The 13,014-nt window shown below is 39.4% G+C and overlaps 1 pseudogene; it reads left to right on the forward strand.

Annotated features, from left to right (window-relative positions):
- Positions 1-373: 373 nt before the first annotated feature.
- Positions 374-1,933, forward strand: LOC105820800 (annotated as a pseudogene).
- The last annotated feature ends 11,081 nt before the right edge of the window (positions 1,934-13,014 follow it).

A 13,014-nucleotide genomic window follows, 5' to 3' on the forward strand; every position in this document is an offset into this window, starting at 1 on the left:
GTTAAACTGCCCCTTTGCTTTCAAAAGTCTACAGTTCCCAGAAAGCATCTGTTCATTCATGAATCACATAAGTCACAAAATTTTCCAAACTGCAAGTGTTGGTACAAAATTGAGCTATATCTCACTTGGGCCACTCCACATAGTACTGTATGCTCCAAATTGAGCAGCAAAAAAAATTATTTATGTTTCCCACAACACAATTATAAAAGAGATAAGCATATTTTATATCTTTATTAATTATTATAATCTTTAAAAAATCTAAACTTATTTTTATTGTTTAGCTTAAATATTATTTATTGCCTACCAATGATTCTCCTGAAAAATGCCAAGGAGTACAGCTCATTTAAAATAACATATTTTCTCCCACTGAAAAATGTGGAATAATTTCTAATACAGGTATCAGAATCTCTTCAGTCATGAGGAGGGAAGCTGCAGTAAAATGTGGACATAAACTCCAACAGATGTTTGTCTGTCAAAGAGAAAAACAGCATACGAGACTCAGCTCCTCAGCAGCACAGCAGTCCCTTACAATTAGGATTCAGCTCTTCAAAGAATTCTTCGAGGAGAAACCAAAATTGTGCCACGGAAATCACTCAAATGGTTGAAATAAGCATTGAAAAGGTTGATTCTTATGTTACCCCAGGAACAAGACTTGCACAAAGAGATTCCTACTCTCCACACGCTCCATGGGGTGGAAAGAAAAAAACATTCCTGTTCTACGAAGACCCAAAGTTCATTGGATACCGATAAAAAGTTTGGTAGAACTCAAAGTGGACTTCAAAGGAAAGAGGAGCTATGGTGTAGGCTCTGCACACCACAGGGACAGTGTTTCCAGCAGAACTGTAGGCAGTGGCTCTCTGAGACAGAGCTTGCAGGATACTGTGGGATCGTGTTTTCCCACGAGAACTTATAACAAGCACTCAAAGCCTCTCTTTTTCAATAAAAGAAAAATACATCTTTCTGAATTAATGCTTGAGAAATACCCTTTACCTGCTGGATCAGATTTAGCCCCAAAATGGCACTTGCTTAAACAGCATACAGCTCCCGTGAGCCCACATTCAACGTTTTTTGATACTATTTGATCCATCTTTGGTTTCTACAGAAGACGAAGATAGCCGTTGATCCCCCTCCCAAGGCACAAATACATACATTTGAAGCCACTGCAGAGGTTAATCCATTATATAAACTGGGACCAAAGTTAGCTCCTGGAGTGACTGAAATAAGTGGAGACAGTTCTGCAATTCCACAAGCTCATTGTGACTCAGAAGAGGATACAACCACCCTGTGTTTGCAGTCCCGGAGGCAGAAGCAGCATCCTGTATCTGGAGACAGCCATGCCCATGTTAGCAGACAGGGAGCTTGGAAAGCTCACACACGGATTGATCACATACACTGCCTCGTGCCAGAGTTGCTTCAGGTTACAGGGAATCCCTGTTACTGGGGAGTGATGGGCAGTTATGAAGCAGAAGTCCTTCTCAAAGGGAAGCCTGAAGGCACATTTTTGCTCAGGGACTGTGCACAGGAGGACTACCTCTTCTCTGTGAGCTTCTGCCGCCACAGCAGATCCCGGCATGCCCCAAATGAACAGTGGAATCACGACTTTAGTTTTGATGCACACGACCCGTGTGTGTTTCACTCCACCACTGTAACAGGACTTTTAGAACATTGTAAAGATCCCAGTTCTTGCATGTTTTTTGAACCATTGCTTACTATACTACTCAATAGGACTTTGCCTTTTAGCCTGCAGTGTATCTGTCGTGCAGTAATCTGCAGGTGCACTATATATGATGGAATTGGGGGGCTCCCTTCACCATCAATGTTACAGGATTTTTTTAAAAAGTATCATTATAAACAAAAAGTTAGAGTTTGCTGGTTAGAAAGAGAACCAGTCAAGGCAAAGCAAATGCTCCTGTCCCCAAAAGGTATTAACTAGGTCTGTTTTCATGTGCATCAGACAGTACGCCTACAGCAAGCACGTATGTCAGTGCTAGGTTTTTTCACACAATGTGTAAGCTTATGTTAGTGTCTGTCAGATGCAGTCTCCTGTTACTTATTCAGATAAACGTGGCACCTACTGGAACAACAGAGGATAGAGCCACAGGTGTTCAGTAAGGCTACAAAAACATTTTGCCGATTTAGCTAACAGTTTGGTTTTTAACAGCTGTAGTAACCGAGTGAAGCAACTCTGGGGCATTTGCTATGAAGAATTCTATTTCTCACTGAAGAACAAATTATTAATATTGGTTGACTATTTCAACAGTGTGACTAATGTCTGAAATTATTTTTTCTATGAGTTTTTCTGTAACCTTCCAAAAGTAGTGATGTTTGTAGTTACTATTATATAAATCAAGCTTTGGAAATCCAAAAAATAAAAGACTGCCCTCCTTTTAGGAAAAAAATGCAATTTTCTGGCCACAAGGGCATAGTGCAGTTCACTTAAGTGTTGATGTAGTTTATAGTCAGACTCTTTTTCTCTTCTGCAAAAGGTACTGTTAAGTAAACCAGGCTTTCTAAACAGTCATTCCTAAAATTTCAGACTTATGAAGTTAGTAGTAGAATTTTATTTAAAGACCTTGGATATTAATTTTTTAATAAGTGCTTTTTACGTAAAACAGATATTTGAATAGCTGCTGCAATACAGTGTCTTGCATGTGATTTTTCTGTTGACATGTGCCGTCTAATTGTTTCATAAAAGTGGGATCTTTTCCTGTGCCCTTCATGAGGTTGTGAACCACGAAGAAAATGAGACTAGAAGATGCCCAAACAAGTCAGATGATAGTAACTACAGTGGTTGCTAAGGTTGAGATTATTATTAAACTGTAATTAATAATTTAGATAGCAGTATTTATCTCTGTGTTGCAAACTCTTATAGGTGAATTGTTTAAATATAATTTATAGAATTTCAGTGCAGTTAATTCTTAATGGAAAATCTGAAACCTAAATTGCAGATTTAAAAGGTACTGTACAACCATTGTATCTGTAAATAACTTTAATTAGCACCTTTTTGTCGCTTTGAATAATATGTAATTTTACTTCAGTGAGCTCTTTCAGAAGTTATATCAAGTTCTAGTATTTGCTTCTTAGTAATTGAACTGAATTTACAGTCTTGTCCTAGACATTTTGCACTAAAGTAGCCAAATCCATTCTTGTGTCTTTTTGTTAATGTGCTCTGTAGCACTGGTGAGTGCCCCATAGTTTCCTTACCTGCCGCTACAGAATGTTATTTTACATCCCTATGGCTATTGCCAAGGCTACAAAAGAGAAAAGCTATCTTTGTATGCAACACTAACCCTTTGACTGCCTATGTACGTTTCTGCTGTGCCTTGTTATGGCTGCTGTTTTGTGCTAATAAAGTATATTTAATGTTCTCCTTGTAAAAAATAAAATAATAAAATACAATAAAATAAAAATTTTCTTCCACTATCCTCAGTCCACTTTGGTCTCATCAGCCTCTTCACTGGTCTCCAATGCCCAGAGCTTCTTGAAGTGTTTTTCCTTTTCCTGTTCAGCTAGGCAAACTCTACCCACCTATTAAGACCTGGCCCAAACCCCATTGGTGCCCTGTAATGCTCTATAGGAAAGAGCCCTGAAATCAACTAGTCTTGGAATCAAATTCAGGCTTCAATACCTAATTGCTATGTGATTGTGGAGAGGCTAACAAATATGGCTAGATGCTTTGTTTCTTAGTTTTTGTATAGATTAAATGAGGATAATGCTTGCCTCTGAGATTTGTTTGGATGATTAAATTTTTTAAAAAGGAATAAAAAACCAGAACTTAGTTTTTTCCTCCTTCTTTTCCTTTCTTCAATTTGTTACCTGGAGTACCTAGTGCAGTATGATTCTTTCCATCTCTGATCTCATATTAACTAGAACCACAAAGTCTAGTACACAATCAGTGTCTATCTTTTTTTTTTTTTTTTAACAAGCAAATTTTGTTTTCCTAGCTGGACTGAGAAAGCTCTATGAAGGCAAGGAATATTTCCTATGTCTCTTTATATCTCCTATAGAGCTTAGAACAATATTCAATGCATAGTAGGAGACTTAGAAAATAGTTGTGTGTTGATAGAAGGAATAAAATAAAATTTGCCCAATTAATCCTTCTCTTATTCAACTTCTAATAGAGAGTATAACTAGCAGAAGAAACCACTGAACAACAGGAAAGAAAGAAGCCTAGATCATCACACCCTTTCCTGCAGTCAGATTCCTGTACCTAAGTCTCACTCATAAGGAGAGAAATAAACAAGTAGGGAAAATAGTGAAATATCTACCCATAGCTACTGATAATCAAGTTTTCCAGGAAAAAAAGTCAAATTTCTTATTTACTAAGTTTGACCTTGCAGATGAAAATTTCGATGATTTCTTTTCTTTGGAAGGTTCCTATTGTAAAAGGCACAGGTTTCCCAAGTACAAGGAGAGAGCAATGCAGGCAGGTCTCTACGTTGAACTGTGAGCCTCTTTGTATCACATCTCCCTCCACAGAGATTACTAGAGGTCCTGGAACTAGCGGAAGCTTCCCTGGGATGTTTGCAAATGAATAATTGAGTGAATGAATAAAGTAATGAGTCACAAACAACTATAAGCCCAGAGACCAACGTTTATGCCCTTGCAGGTTTTGATGTCTCCTTCTCAGAGTTGCCTAGTCCAGGAATACACGCTTGTTGGCAGTAGCCTCTCTCCTGGGGAGCTCCAATAGAGAAAGCAGCTGCTCTGAGATACTTAACCTCTGTCAACAGAGCAACATGGCGCCTGTAACACCCAGGGGTTCCCTTGGATGCTGAGCCAGGCCAGCATTGGTCCATGGCAAAAATGTGAACAGCGAGGAATTATGCTCTTAGTATTTAACCACCTTCCTTTTTTGTGGTTCTCTGGCTTTCCTCCCCTTCCTGCTTCAGGCTTCTGGTGCACCAAGCCACACACCTATCTAAGAACCAGTATTCTATCCATCCCCGCAAAAGAAAGGGAAGGGGATAATGTTAGTACACTGAAGGCAGTGAAATGAGATGAGAGAAGGAAAGGGGATGGGAAGAACAGGGATCAATAAAGGGTACTAACATCTATATCATTCAGACATTGTATTGTTCTGGGCATTTTTTATACATTATCTCATTGAAGTCCCCCAGTAACATCATGGGATCGGTATTACTATGTCCAGAGAGGTTAAGTAAATTTCAGAAGCTCATACAGTTAGGGACAAAACACAGACCTCAAATTCAGATGCATCTAATTCCAAAGCCAAAGTCTTTCCACAACATTATGACAAGTAAATAGCTTGATTAATTTTCCAAATGATATTAGGGAACTGACTTAAATACAAAGTGGTGATAACATCTGGCAGCAAAGATAAATTAATTCTTACAGATTGAACCTACTGGATTACTTCTTCTGAGGTATACTTAAAAGCAAAGTTTTCTGCAGTGAAAATCAGAGACACAAATAAGGCAATACATTGTACATGCATGTTTGGAATTGATGGAAATGCTACTTTAATGAAATACATTCCTCGCAACTTTGCACAGCACATTGAGCTAGGTATTTTTAACAAGGGACAACACATTGAGTGTATCATGTCATGTCATTGAATGCATCATGTCTTTTTTATATTAATTATTCATTTATCTTGTAAGATTACCGATGTTTCCAGACTTTATGGCCGTCCTATATAATCCAGGAATTAAGAGGTAATAATACCTTGAGCCCAAAGGAATAATTGAATGATTTCCAAGCAGTATGAGAGAGAAGTAGGATAGATATTTTTGGAGTAGCAAGGATTCCTAAAATCACATTACGTAAGTGACCTGTTCTTCCTCCATTTAAGACAGGATTGATTCTGGGCCACTTGTCACCTTACGTTACTCAAAAAGTCTGACTCTATTGTCATGTCATGCTGAATTTCTAGACTTCGCTGCAAGTCTGATGACCTTAGACATCAGTGAGTTCCTTATCCAAAGTCTCTGAATCCAAGCCCATCAGAGAATGGTCAGCCCTGTATTCTTTTTATGGGCAAGTTTGGGATTACCTGAGGTGCTGCACTTGGATCGCCACCCTTTCTCTGCCACTCCCCCTCCAGCTTAATATTCTATGAAATAAAAAAATGGCAAAGACTGGTGAAATTAGGAATGAAGGAGTTAATTAAGCTGCGGTCCTTAGCACAAGTCTAAGACATCGATCTTATTGAATCTCAATAAATGCTTACAACTCATCACTACTAAGAATCTAATTAGACATTTATTGCTTATGTAATTCTGAATTAATGGCATAACAACAAGATTTATATCTCACATATTTGTTACACCTCAGCACTCTCCATTTTAATAATCAATTGATATTTCGTTAACATACATTAACTATCCTATTAAAACCAAATTAAATGCTATTCTGATTTGATTTTATGAAATAAATGCTGGCAACACTAATGAGGTGCAAGCCAATTAAATCATGACAGGACAGCTAAATTTGGGCCCCTCTGTTAAGTGAAGTAATTTCAGAGTGGAAAAAAAAAATGAGGAGATGTGTTCCTTGAATTGACAATTTCACAAATATTTCACAATTCAGTCATGATGGATTCTTAATCGACAACTCAAAAGACTTTTAGAATATGTTTCATTTCTAATAAGGCTGTGCTAAATATGCCTTTAAAAAACACTCTTGGCCTATGTTGTAAGGCAATTGATTTTGAGATGAGCAAGATAGTGTTGCTTCATGAGAGAAATTCAGTTCAGCCTCCACTTTTCTGGCAAAAGTACTTCTGAAACAAACTAAACTTCCTCAAACAGTTAAGTATTTCTCTTTGGGTGGGGAACTAGATTTTGTTTCACCAAGGGAATGTAATTTAAGAAATAAATTACACAATAAACATTCATTTATTTAACAATCGTTGAGTACCAGCCATCTCCTAAGCAGAATAGAATATGATTTTATCTCACAGGAACAAATATTTGAAACCTATTTCATTTGCTATGACAGGTTATATGAGAAATAAAAAAAGCATGAGGAGTAGGCTTTGCCCTCAAGAAGTTTACAGTCTTATTAGAGAGAAAAGTCATAAGCATGTGACAATTACCTGGAGCTCATGCATGGAAAGTCTAAACTGACTTCGTGTGAGCAAGATCACTGTGTAGCCCAAGTGTCTTATAAATTGCCTGACATGTAAAACATGCTTAATAAACATTTGTTGAATAAATGAAAGTTTCTTTGACACAATGGACTTGTGATTCTCTTGCCTCAAAGCCTCACCCAGAAGCACACCATGGGAGGTCATTCTTCCACAATTGTCGACTTTTAGTCATAGAAACTAAAAGGAAAGTTAGAATAGGTGGCAGTGGTATCTAGGTGTTAACGACAATAGTCAAAAAAGTGGTTTCCATAATGGGTCTTGGCAAACAATTGTACTGGCAACTCTTCACTTACATGCTGCCAAATTATGATTGACATGTACAACTTGTTTTTCTACAGCCGAGAATTCATGCTGGTCCAGCGAAGTCTGTAGTTGGGACCTTGAGCTGAGCAGGTAGCCCAGGTAAAGAATGATACATCCTGGTTTGCATAGAACAGTCTCCATTTTTATTTGTTTTCCTGATGTAATTATTAATAGCACCAACTTTCACTCTCAAGAGTGTCCTGATTCAGATGATAAGTTATATAATCCCAGTGGGTACAGGAAAGGCCTGCTGAGCCAGAGGGATGGGCAAGACTTCTGGTTAAGAAGGTAGATTGCACACACTGCTTTTATCTTCCTACTTTTGTCAGCTATGTTCTTTTTTTCATGTGGTGAAGATTTTTAGTGTTTCAATTCATAGTTTAACTGTAGTTGCCTTTTGCACTTTTTCTGTATGTTGACTCTAAAATTAAGAGTAATTGTGATAGGTTATATTACTGATTATTAAATATTCCTCTGGGAGGAATATATATCTTTGAACAACAAAGTTGTTGGACTTTGTAACGCAAGATCTTATTCTCATCAGCTTGTTTGGCATCAAATAGGTACCAGAACAATCTTTCTCTAGATATAACCTTAACTACGACCTTAGTGAGATCTCATGCAGTGAGTAATAAGTGTATGGTGGAACTTCAGAGCTGCAAGAAATTTTCTCATCCTTCCAAAATATCAAACCAATTGTTGGCTAATACTCCAAATTAAGCCTTCAGTTCTTTAGCTTAGAAGTTTCAAAATACAATTTTTTTTTTTAATACCATGGAGGAAAGATTATCTAGAATCCCAATTGTGGCACCCCTAGCCTCCCAAACCAGGCTCTATGGAAACTCTGTGAAACTTAGATGCTTGTGAGGAATACAGTTTGAAAAATACTGCAAAATTCAAGGCATTATCTCCCTAGAGATATTTGCATGAAAATAACTAAACTATGTCACCAGTCAGTCACATCTCAAGGTAGAGGAATTTGGGGTCCTTTTCTAAAAGAAGAGTTTTCTCCTGAGTGAGAAGAAAGCACAGTAGCCACTGGTCCCGGGGACATAGAGACACTTCTGGATCCCCCACACCACAGAAAACAGGGAAACCAAGGTTCTTCAGTGTGTCTCTGGCAACTTCTCAGAAGACAAACCCTGATCTTGGCTACCTTCTTACAGTATCCTAATAATCTTCAGATGCAGGAGCTTCAATAAGATCCATCTGAGTTTTAAATAGGAGCGCTATAAATACAAACTGAATTGAAGTTTTAGGCAGCCAAGAGTTTGCTAGCTTTCTGGAAGATTCCAGTCCAGCCCCCACACTACCCAGCTTCCTGCACCTGATTGGCCTTTAAGATAACTGATCACAGCTGGTGGCTTAATTGGGCCTGTCACAGGAAGACCAGCTTCTAGACACAAGATTCCATCCTGCCATGGTGCCCTTGGGGCCAGTGAACTCACTGAGAGGAAATGTGCCTCCCACTTGTTCAGGTGAAGAACTTGGGGCATTTCCTAGGTGGGGATTCATGCCAGGGGTCTGGTCTCAGCTTGGTGGGCTTGAGAGGAGAGTATGAGGTCCCTCCCCTGTACCATAAGAGAGCTCTGCAGTCTCTCAAAGTTTTGTGGTTTTCTTGTCAGGGTTGCATGAGGTAGTGTAAATTCCAGTTCATTATAGGGCAGTCAGAATTAGTAAAAAGTCACAATTATACAACATCTTAAAATATCTTTTTATTGGATTTGAGTCACCCCAATAACATGGCCTCTGGCCTCCAGTTTCATTTGATAGGCATTGTGAAGAGTTAAGTGATGATGATAAACTTGTAGCCATTCATGATAGAGACAAGGAAAAGGAGCCGGCCACAGTCCAGAGCAATGCCATGTCTCGCCAGAGTGGCCAAGGGGACTCCATGGGGGAGCGAGGGCAGGTGGTAGAGCTCTGTCTGTGCTGAGGCACATTCTCATCAGGTCGTAGCCTGAGAGGCACTGTCCAAAAGAAGACTGCTTACTTGAGGATCAGAAAGTAGAAAAAGAGAATTGGAAATGGAAACAGTTAATAGAAATTTTGGTTATATTGGCAGGGCAGGAGGTAGAGAACTTGTGTCACAAACATACAGTGAAGGCAAGACCAGAACTGGAGCTGCTCTACTGTGACTTCAGGAGGCAGAGCTGAGGCCCCTTCCACTTTCCCAAATATTTTTTGCAAATACCTCTGGGGAGCTCTTCCTTGATGGTTAGTGATGTCAACTTAGGGGAAATGTGTTCAGTTTTGAACTTGTTTGAGATGCCTGTCTGATAGGCAAATAAAGATTTCCATTAAGAAGCTGAATATGTGTATCTGAAGCTCAGATACACACATTGAGGTCTGAGGTGGATGATGAGATTTGGGAATTAACTGCCAATTGATAGCAGTTGAGACCATGAACACTGATGACACTATCCAGGAAGAGTAAGGAAGACTGGATGGTGGTCCTTTTGGGGAAATTAACAAAGAAAAATAGGCTGTCACAAAAACACAGTCTCTCTCTCTCTCTCTCTCTCTCTCTCTCTGTCACTCATTCTCTCTCTCTCACACACACACACAATGGCACTTTCCATGACACTTTGACTGAGGCTGTAGACATACACTGAGGCAAAATAAAACAAAAATAATATACAGAAATAAACAAACTGAAATTTCAGCAACTTCCTCCAGAAATCAAAAGGCAAACTAAGTGTGGTAGAGACATCTGTTGCCAACCTATTGCCCATTTCCAGGCCAAACAGAATCCTGGTCTTGTGTGCCCTGGTCTGGATGGACATATCTGTCATGGAAGGTGGTCTCCAGGGATGGTCATGGGATTCTTATTTCCACATCCTAATGGTTGCTTCAACATGGACATGTGATCTAATTCTAGCCAATGAAACTGAGAAAACTTTTGGCAACTTCCAAGAAGGCTCTTTGCTTAATCTTTAAAAGGGACGTGTGGTGTTGTGGGGTGGGGTGTTCCCTTTTCTGACTCTCTCTCCATGTTGTCATGTCTATGTTGACTCTTGGAACAGTGACAGACATTGTGTGACCCTGAGGAGACAAGACTGAGGACAAAAGCCAACATGCCAAGGGTGTGTATCCCTCAAATGTTGGTGTTCCAAGGAAGGGAGGAACGATCATTCTTGGTGCTGTCAATGAGCCTCTCAATTACCAACCCTAGAACCTCCCTCGGGAGTTCTTGTTACAGTAAATAATAAACATCTTTATTATTTGAGCTCCTTTTTGTTTGATTTTCTGCTTCTTGCAGCCACAAAAGCATTCTAACTGCTAACACTAGCAAACCCATAATTGAACAACTCATAGGTGACTTAATAATAAATCTAACACTTACTGCATTTACTACGTGCCAGGCATGATTCTAAGAGCATTAGCCCATTTATTCCTTATAACAACTATAAAAAAGAGACACTGTTGTTTCCTTCATTTCCAGGATGAAAACTTGATTACAGAGAGATTAAAGCACTTGTTTAATGTCACACAACTAACTAGTCCTAGAACTAGTATTATAAATATAGGCCGTCTGGCCCCCAAATCCAACCTCATTACCAGAATGTTAGAGTGCCTCTCAGATTAACAAATAGGAACTGGGTTACTCCTGTTCAAAGTCAACTACTAGGGACCGTTTAATAACAACAGAGAAGTCAGATGAACAAAGTTTTTCCTTTCTTTTCAGTGACGTGCTTTCCCTCCCATCTCCCCAGCATTGCCCAGCTTTCTTCACTGTCTCCTTGCTCTGCCCCCCAAGTAAAATCTTCTCTCAGATCCTGTCTGAACTCAAAGGTGTAAATGTTAAATAACAGGAGTGTTGGATTTTAATGGGAATCAGAGCCTTAAACCCAGCTTGAAATTTATGCATCAGCCTGCCTGAACCTACCAGCTGAACTGCTCATTAAACTCACATTTATGGAGAGCTGAGATGACACAGAAGGAAGTACAAGTTCCTTCCCCCAGGGGGCCACGGTCAATGAGAAAAAACAGGGGTCTAAACTAGGGATGGTCATGAAACTAAGAATATAAGATACAGGTCGCAGTGGTTGCCCATCAGAAGGGCACTGGTGGGAGGGACGGTGGGGTGCCACAGGGAACCAGCTGAGGAGACCCAGTTTTCATCCTAAAGCCATTTTGTGCTGTTCTGTACTCATATTTTTCCCCATATCCATGTATTACCTATTCAGAGAACAATTAGAAAAGCCTAAACTCAATAACATGTGACAAATCTTTTCTAGAGGTATGAACAGAATGCTTTGAGAGTACAAGGAAGTAAAATAGGTAGGGAGAATGTGTTAGTTTGCTAGGGCTGCCGTAACAAAATGCCACATACCAAATGGGCTTAAACAACAGAAATGTATTGTCTCACAGTTCTGGAGGCTAGAAGTCTAAGATCAAGGTGTCCCCAGGTCCCTGTTTACTCTGAAAGCACTAGGGAAGGATCTGTTCTGGGCCTCTCTCCTCACTTCTGGTAGCCTCAAGTGTTCCTTGGCTTGTGGACAATGGTTTCCTGTGTCTCTTCACATCATCTCCCTTATGTGTGTGTGTGTCTGTGTCCAAATTTCCTCTTCTTATAAGGACACCTGTCATACTGGATCAGGGCCCACTCTAATGATGGAATTTTAACTTGATTACCTCCAGAAAGACCCCATCTCCAGATAAGATCACATTCTGAGGTACTGGGGTTTAGAATCTCAACATATGAATTTGGGGGGGTGCACAAGTCAACCCATAGCAAAAAGACATCAGGATGCTTTCTGCAGAAAGTCGATTCCATTCACACAGTATTGACAGGAGGCCATTTGAGGCTTCTTAGAACAACACATTTTCTCAAGCACTAGAGATAAGAAACCCCTTGACATTTTGATACAGTGGGATGAGCCCACATGGACTCAGCTTTGAGGGGCACAACTTGGAAAACGTAAATGTAATACCTGACAGGCACAGGTTGAATCAGGGAGTCTGATGGCTTGAGTAGCAGGCCGTTTGCAATGCTGTGCGCCCCAGCTCCGGCTCGCTTCTTCCATGTAACCACAAAATCAGAAACGGCATATTGCTGAAGCTTGAACACTTACAGGCAATTTCCATTCTTTTGCTACTGATACTGCATTTGTGGAAACATAAGGAGTCCCTGGTGGCTGATTCAACATGTACCAATTTCTAAAATTTTACTTTATAACCAAATAATGTATCCCACTGAAGAGAGTGTGGTCACATGCAGAGACAAGGTAATTTAAAAATCATGTTCAAGTTATGTTGACAATAGAAATTCAAGGCAAAGTAATATTTTATTTCTAGATGGCGTTAAGAGTGTGACTTGTAGCCTGGAATCCTAAAGAATGCAGAAAGGTGGAGAATGATCATGAGGATTTTTGCACATGCATGCCAAGAACACAGGCAATGGTGGGTACACAGGACAGGTCACCAGGATTTTGCAAGAGTAAGCAGTATAATCATAAATTACTAAGAAAAAGGCAATTTAATTTTTAAAATTAGAAAGTATCATGAAGTAAACCCTTTTGCTATTCTAGTCATTGACACTAGTAAAAATTTTTAAAAAATCAATCAATCAAGAAGTGCCTTCATCTTTTTTT

The sequence above is a fragment of the Propithecus coquereli genome, unplaced genomic scaffold (assembly GCF_000956105.1).
Source record: "Propithecus coquereli isolate 6110/MARCELLA unplaced genomic scaffold, Pcoq_1.0 Scaffold115, whole genome shotgun sequence".
Taxonomy (NCBI): domain Eukaryota; kingdom Metazoa; phylum Chordata; class Mammalia; order Primates; family Indriidae; genus Propithecus; species Propithecus coquereli.